The sequence below is a fragment of the Amblyomma mixtum genome, chromosome 1, assembly GCF_055824585.1.
Source record: "Amblyomma mixtum isolate Tamu chromosome 1, ASM5582458v1, whole genome shotgun sequence".
NCBI classification, from domain to species: Eukaryota; Metazoa; Arthropoda; class Arachnida; order Ixodida; family Ixodidae; genus Amblyomma; species Amblyomma mixtum.
In genome coordinates this window covers 168,362,866-168,371,094 of record NC_143012.1, presented here as the reverse complement: position 1 = coordinate 168,371,094, position 8,229 = coordinate 168,362,866, and the positions used below count along the sequence as shown (strand labels likewise).

The 8,229-nt window shown below is 46.3% G+C and overlaps 1 pseudogene; it reads right to left on the bottom strand.

Moving 5' to 3' along the window:
• Window positions 1-266: 266 nt before the first annotated feature.
• LOC149369729 (uncharacterized) lies at window positions 267-5,351 on the bottom strand (annotated as a pseudogene).
• Between the last annotated feature and the right edge of the window lie 2,878 nt (window positions 5,352-8,229).

Here is an 8,229-nt window from a genome sequence, read left to right as displayed (position 1 = left end):
TTCGACTCCGTGCACCACTCCGGTCCACTGCACTTCAAGGCTGCCATCCAATCTCCCATTAGTGACACATTCAGCCCACCCCTCATGTAATACCCCATTCCTGGGGCATTTGAGGTATTGATAATAAATAAATAAATAAATAAATAAATAAATAAATAAATAAATAAATAAATAAATAAATAAAATTTATTCCAGTGATGGTATATTGCTTTCCTGATTGCCGTGACGTGCAATCAGTGACCGAAGATTTTTTATTGTTTCCTCTGTCAGAAGAACTCATGTTCTGGCACGGCGTCATCTGTAATATACCGCAAGCAAGAGAAGAGTCCAGCTCGGTATCATCCGCGTCGTACGTTTTAGACAAGAATTCAATAAGCTCCTCAAAGAACGTTCTATGTAAGATAAGGCTAGACAAGTGTATCGACGTACGAGTACCGAAAGAGAGCGTGATATAATTTTGATGGCCATAATCAGGTGCAATAGAACTGTAGAAGTCTATGTTGAAAGGACTATGTTCCTGCATGCCTCTTAGGATGCTGCAGGAGTTGTATATTTTTTTCCCCCCAAAATATGTGCTGTTGAACCTGGACTGGGAGCTCACGTACACGGGTGTTTTCGGTCAGGAATCGGAAAGAGGCACCCTGAAGTAACAACATTTCCGGAATACGAATGAACAAAGCTTATAAACCTTGGCGAAAGCATTTTGCGACACTAGCAGAATGTTTCTGCGCTTTAAACACATGCAAGATTCTACAGATCTCATCCGCTAATACGGATTAATGCCGGCACGCACGATCTCACATTGAAAACATGTAGCACAGATACTGCGGGAACTTTTATTCGTACAACAATAAGACATACAAGTTTCAAAGGGGTCATGAAGTGTTTTCTAACGGTGTAGGTGTGATTCAGTAGTCCGCGATACTACTGAACATGTTCCTTTCCTCATGCTTATGTGGTCGCCTCTCTGCTGCGTGGTATAAACAGCAGCTGCGCGTTGTTCGCACACAGAAGCTCCAAGCCGCCGTGTCTGAAGTACTGTTTTCATCATTATTGCCTCTCTTTGACACTGTCCACTGACACGCCGTTCTATATAGACGGAGCACCGTCGTAGCTGGGCAAATCAGACCAGGCGGCGCGTAGCAGACATAATTTCGTGCGCCTAAAGGCGCTGCAGTCGCTTCAGTCTCCAGCCGAAATTAGATGCTCAAGAAATCAGAAAACCTGCTTGCTAACCGTCCTACATCTGACGATGTTGCAGCGGTGCAGCCGTAGAAAGACTACTTTGGAGTCTGACATCTCGTGCTCAGAATAAGGAGGCTCTGTCATAACTGTTCGTGCTTGGAGAACGTAGGCATTAGGGTAGAGATAGAAAGCGCGGTGTAATAGAGGGAAGGTAAGGAAAGGTAAAGGAAAAGGAAGGTAAATGTAAAGGAAAGGTAAGAGCTGCAGAAAAAAAAATTAAGTGCGGTTGAAGGCAGCAGTCGCCATGGAAGAGACTGTCTGCTTTTTCTGGAAACAAAGAGATTGACCTCAATAGAACGAGTGCTTCGTGCCGAGCTGAAGAAAAACGTCAGCGGCAGTGTGACGGATTGACGGTTCTGATTGTTTACACAGTTACAAAACAATCAGGGCACACAAACAATTTCATCTCATGATGTAATTACATCATGTAGCTGATAGTTCTCACATGAACCAACAAACATTGTATCCTCGAACGACGCCTTAGATCGTGGGAAGAGAATAAAGTTTTGTGCCGATAGCAGTAGCTTTGTGCGTTCAGTCACATAGTCAGCAGTGACGTCATGCACTGCTCGTGAACAGGAAGTTAGTAACTACTAAAATATAATTCCTATCTCTAATTTCTTGCACGAAAACTAAAGGCAAGAAAAGCCAGGGCAACGAAAAATCCCGTGATAGCCGGACCTCATTCAGAACGTTGTATAGGGGAGGTATTGGACTAGCGCGCGGCGAAAATTAGCAGGAGACGAAGTCATGCATCTTCGTCGTCCAGAGTTTGAGGGAGCAAGCAACAGCGGAGCTCACTACTCAAGGACTGAATTTAAAAATGGCTTCCGCGAGGAGTGCACAGAATTTACTCCTCGGCCTGCAATCCGTGGACGCGACAGGTACCACAACGGGTATCCAGAAGCTTAGAGCTTTTGATCCTCGTATTCCACTATTATTATTCCTCTTATTCTTACCAGCCGCTTTCTTACAAGAAGCTTATCAGAACAGGGACTCATGCAGCTTGCCGCAAATCTGTAGCCCTTCTGTAAAATATCTACGAATCACTGGAGCTCATACCAACGTAGCACTATTTTTGATGAAAGGAGATGTGAAAATTTATTGAATGTACACTGAATCCTTCTCGAGAATTGACTGAACTGGTGTGTTCGCTATTGACATGTCGATGACTTTTGTACAGCGACACAGCCGTATTTACCTGTAATTGTTCACAGTATTCATGCTCCCGCAATACTGCCATCGCATCACTTGGTTTTAGTGGCTTGGTAGCTTCTGAATCCTTGCGAGTTACGCATGGCGGACTGTCTAGTGCAATATTAATGTATGTTGGCCGTATCTGGTGCACTAGTGTATTTAGTTGTTTTGATTCAAAAACTCGTTCGCTTTTATTCTATTCAGTTTATTTGACATATTTATTTATTTATTTATACAGAATACCCCTAAAGGCCCTCGAGAGGGTATTATATAGGGGGGGGGGGGGCACAGGCAATTGAACAGAATAAAACAAAACCACAAATATAAAACAAACAACAAAAGCACAAATAAGACACTTTGGATGACATAAGTAAGCAAAAGAATCAAAAGAATGGCAGCGCGGCAAAGAACGAAGATTACTGCAGTATTAAAATTATACAAACAGAACACTAGTACAATTAATCTTTTTAGTAACAAACCCTGCAAAAAAGGAAGCCATGAACAAATAAAAAAACAATGTATGCGAAGAGTTAAGCAGTAGTTATTGAGGATATAAGTTTAAAATATTTATCAGGATCAGTGGTGATTGCGATATGTGAAGGCAGAGTGTTCCAGTCAGATATTGTGCGTGGAAAGAATAAATGCGCATAGATAAAAGTTCTGCACGTGAAACGTCCAACTTTAAAGGGATGATCGCGGCGGTCAAAAATGGAAGGAGGCAAAGAAAAAAGGTCGTTATGAAGTGATGGATGATGATGCTTCCGGAGAAAAACATGCTTGCGGAGAAAAACGGTGCAATCACTTGCATAGATCTCAAAGTTTTATAGTTACGATAAATTTATTTACTAAAAGCATAGCGCACTGCAAACACACTGGGTGAATAAGTCCGCTCACTGTTTGCAAGCACAATCATTCAATCAAATTCTACAGGCAACTCAGCAGCACCAATTAAACTGGTTCAGATTACCGAAAATATTAGGATGGAATAAAGAGAACTAACTTGGCTTTAATGGTTTCCCCATCCTAGCCGTTGTTGTCTGAAGCCTTTCCTGACATTCATCAGACTTGCTTTGGAAATTTGGGAATTAATATCCCTCAGTAGGATATGAAATCTCTCGTACTGCGGCGCCCAGTCTCGTCATTGCTCGTGAAGCATACACTAGTTAAATAAAAGCCACGTTTGTCTGTGCCACCATATCAGCAAACTTGATTTTTAGCATCGCTTACTAGACCCAAGCTGCTTTTAATTCATTTCAGCTCTGTCTGTTGTCAGCAGACAGAAACGTTCAATGCTTCAGGATAACTTCAACACAGCACATTTAGACAGTTGAGCTTATGACCATGTTCCTAAAACTCCAGCCAGTCGAAACTGGCACATGAGCCTGGGCCTCCACAGTGCCCTAAACAATTTTCTATCCTAATTATCCGTTCTTATATTGTTCGGCGACTTCAACTTCCTTCCATAAGTTGGTCCGATATTGCTTCCCCGGTTTAAGAATTAACCTCGATAGTGAATTCCTTCAAACCTGTCTCAATTTTTGGCTGAACCAAATAATAAATCGTCCAAACACAATTACACATCATTCGGATGACATTCTAGATCATCTGCTGGCATCACAACCTGGTAGACTTTCGTCTATAACTTATCTAGAGGGCTTAGCGTTCACTTGGCTATCCATGCCACTTTCTCGTAAAACACGATGTGCCGGGCTAGTTGGTAGCGTTCCATACGTATCAGCAGCACGAACGCAATCAGGAATAAAATGCCGAGAAAAAGTTGGAAGTTCACCTCACTCTGTCCTCTCTCCACCTTTTTCCTGCGTGTTCCGCATCACCACAGGTAGCAGTTAAGCGCGGAAGCGTTCGCCCTTCTTTGAAGCGCAGGTTTTCTTTACTGTAGTTGGACACAGCAACACTGATCTCATCCGCTGGCTGAAGTGACGAGAACACCGACACGAACTGCACTGTGCTCGTAAGGATACTGACGCCTTCCTGGCATTAAATTACGTCTTTCTCACCTGCCAATTCGTCAACAAGCCTTGCCAGGTCTTCCGCCTCTCGCTGATCGAGGAGCTGAAAGCGGCCTGCATATCTCATATGGAAAAGATTTGGGAGGTCAGTGTCGTCAGTGCCAATAATGATGTCCGGTTCAACAAACGCAGATTGAGAGGAGATGTAAAAGCCTGCGACTGGAAGGTCAATGTCTTTAACGCGCATGCTCATGTGCAATTCTCCAAGTGCCGACTGCTGTCCGCCAACACCGCGTATAGAGGCTCCGGGAACGGCCGCGAGCTCCCTGCCGAGGCGCACGGCGCAGCTTAACTTAATTAGGATGACATCTGCGCCCGTGTCCAAAAGCGCAACCAATGTTTCGCCGTCAACAACAACCTCCTTTTACGCCTTCTTTGCGGCAGTGCTGTTTGCAAGGTGCGTTACGGATTTCGGATTGGTCTGTTCGAGGCATGATCGTCCACTCTGCCCATCATGATCACACTTGGTGCTATGCAGCGGGCGCCTGGGCTCAGGGCACTCTCGCAATGCGTCTTCGCTTTTGACAATTAAAGCAGCGTGTCCTACTCACGGATCACTGGTCTTCTCACTTACTACTTTGCACTGAAGTTGATCTGTGCGTGGTTTTCCGAACTCTTGGTGAGATGCAGTTGTTTGCTGAATTTTCTACATCGGGTTTTCGCTAGCTCCCATCTTTGAGCAATTCCTTATATCACCATATGGTTTTAAGTAGCTCGTGAAAGCTCGTGAACGCAGCGCGAGGCTCATTTTCGCTGACTACAAGCACCTGATGATTTCGACGATGGCGTTGGGGACGCTTAACTTCAATTTTGTGCACATACTTTTTTGCGTACATACTTGGGGACATATTCGTGATGACGCTATACCCGTTCTGCCATTTTTCGCTATAAATAAGGAAGGCTTTCCGTGACGGCAAACGCCAATCTGCAGCAAGCGCCGAAACCTTGCCAGGTCGCGCACCTTCCTGCTGCTGATATAGGACAATCTTCGACAGGCCCTTTTAGCTGCACACGGATGACAGTTAGTTTTTGTTGATCTTACCAATTAGCCACGTCAGTAACCTGCGTGAATTCTCGCAGCCATTCTTCAGCGGCAACATAGATGTCATCTCCAGGAAATCCGCAAGTTGTGTTTGATGGGTCAAGACTCGCTTGAATTGTTGACGGTGCCGGCGTAGATATCCGTTCCATCAGCCGATTAATGGTCGAGAATGCGTGCGTGTACCGCCCCTGCATAGAATCGTTCGCCCTCAGGTCGGGCTGCCTTGTAGGTGGTGGCAGCTTTGGGGGAAGTGTCGCCGTTGCGCCAAGACTTTCCACTTCTGATTGAATTCTGGGCAGTTCGTCCAGCGCATCGTCGAGCTCTTGGATGCGTCCGCTCTCTTCAATCTGGTCAGCGTCATCTTGTGGTCTGGATGCACTGGACACGACGTCTTGCTCGTGACGCGTCTGAGCTGCTCCATGGGTGTTGTACCGAGGTTCGCCGTTGGAACTCATTTCAGCGGCTTCAGGGCGTAGCGAGTGAAACCCACTTCTGAGTGTAGCAATTTTAAAAGGGCCGAACGCGTTCTCTGCCCCTATTGGAAAACTACTAAAGGGTTCCGTTCGAGCGGTTCCTTCGCGAAGAAACCTCGCGAACTCAAAGTGTGCCTGCACTCCGTGAACACTAGCTTTACTCTAATATTCATGAAAACTCACGCAGCAAGCATGCAGGCCCGCGGTGGCGGCGCAGAATTTGTATAAACACAGACAGGGACTTCCACGTTGGTGGGAGGTCGGCCACGGTGGGGTGTCGGGGGTGCATGGCTCGCGGATTTTTCGAAACCTTGGGTCGCCCTTGTTACAATTCGTATCATACTAGCGTTTCCGCATTAAAAATTCAGTTCCATCTTCCTATATTTGGCTCTCGTCGTAAAATCGCCCCTCTTTCCTATGTCATAAATTCCAACACACCTTTAATCGCGAAGCTGCACCTATCACACGCGCCCCTTTCGGCCATTTTCTAGGCTCGAAGTAGGCCCGGAAGTTTGGTTTGGTTTGTGTGGGTTTACCGTCCCAAAGTGCCTCGGGCTATGAGGGACGCCATAGTGACAGGGTCCGGAAATTTCTACCACCTGGGGTTCTTTAACGTGCACTGACATCGCACAGCACACGGGCTTCTAGAATTTCGCCTCCATCGAAATAACCGCCGCGGTCGGGATGGAACCCACGTCTTTCCAGTCAGCAGTCGAGCGCTATAACCACTGAGCCACCGCGGTGGTGTTAGCCCGGAAGTGGCCCCGACCTGCTGAACTCCCTAGAGCCGTTGGGTGCGCCGTCCTCCCGCCCACCACACATTCAACCACCTCGACTGTCCACGAGCTGGGCCGCTTGAATCGCTGCCAAATTGAACGCACGCACACGACCACGGCTTCTTTTCCGAAAGGAGCGAACCATTAACTGCCATCTCTGACGAGGTTCACGCTAGGCGGGGCGCCCAGTATTCAGAGTGTAGGAAGCGAGCGCTGGGCAGGCGCCGACTCCGCATCACATTTGCGACTATTGACGGTTCGCCTCGAAAGTCTGATCAGGCCGTAGCATACCTCAACGGATGAGTTATCTACTTTCGTTCCCTCCTTCCTCCCTTCCCTGACGGTGCGGCTTAGGTGCCGAACTCTCTTCTCAAAAACTAATTTTCAACTCCTAGACTGTAATCAATTTTTAGTGCGAAAAACATTTCGTGACAGCAGGCCATTAATGTGGGTAATGCCTTACAGACGTTCTGTGAAAAGCTTTTATTTGAAGAAAACAGCAAAGTATACATTTCAGCTACAGAGCTCTGAAGGGACATTATTCGTGTACACACTCTTCGTGCCAGGCAGTCCTTGCTCTTGGAGGATCCTACTTGGTGCCGCTCCCAGATATCAGAAACCCCTGTGGCTGACCTGGCAGGAAAGTACAGGTTTACGATTAATGTATAAAAATCTCTAAACCCTCTCAGTCCCATAATGAACAGAAAATATATTACTAGAATAACTAATATATACGCGCATATAACAGCTCCCTGTAAATTTAGAGAAAAGAGTGACCATTTTAAAAACCTGCAAATGCCTCAGGCTTTGGCGAGGAGAATATTTTGTAGCCTTCATCAGGTGCGTCACCTAGGCATTTATGTACGGTAATACTACACACACTACCGTATAATTTGCAATCTCTTAATTTTATTGGGGGCGGTGCATGTAATAAAGTATGGTTAAAAAAATTAGGCAGTGGCTTAGCTTTGGTTGAGCCTGGATATACGCGCGAAGAGCTTCAGTTATGCTTGGTTTGACGTCATGGTTATGCTTCGTAGCGTAGCTGGTATTGTGTACATTGTTTATCGGTAGGCGCAGACTTGGTTACTCAATGGCGTATGTTACCAGTTAGACAGAGAAGCAACAGTAATAAACTTATTTATTTATTATTGTTGGACACATTGTCTTGCTTGCCTTGTTGTCTTGTTGCCGGCTGCGACGCGGGCAACACGCGGCTGCAACGAAATGTCAAACGGTGGGCGAGGAGGCGAAGCGCGCAGTTGTAGCGACAGCGAGGAGGCGACGCACATGCGCAGTAGCGCGCGGCTGCGCAGAAAGGTCAGGCGAAGGAGTTGGCGGCGGCGACGGCTGCGGCTCACGCGAAGCTCGGCTCTGACGCGCTTAGTGAAGCTTTCCGCTTCAATATTGATATTAAGATCAAGAAATATTCTCTAGCCGTTATCTGAGGCACCAAGGCTGGGTCT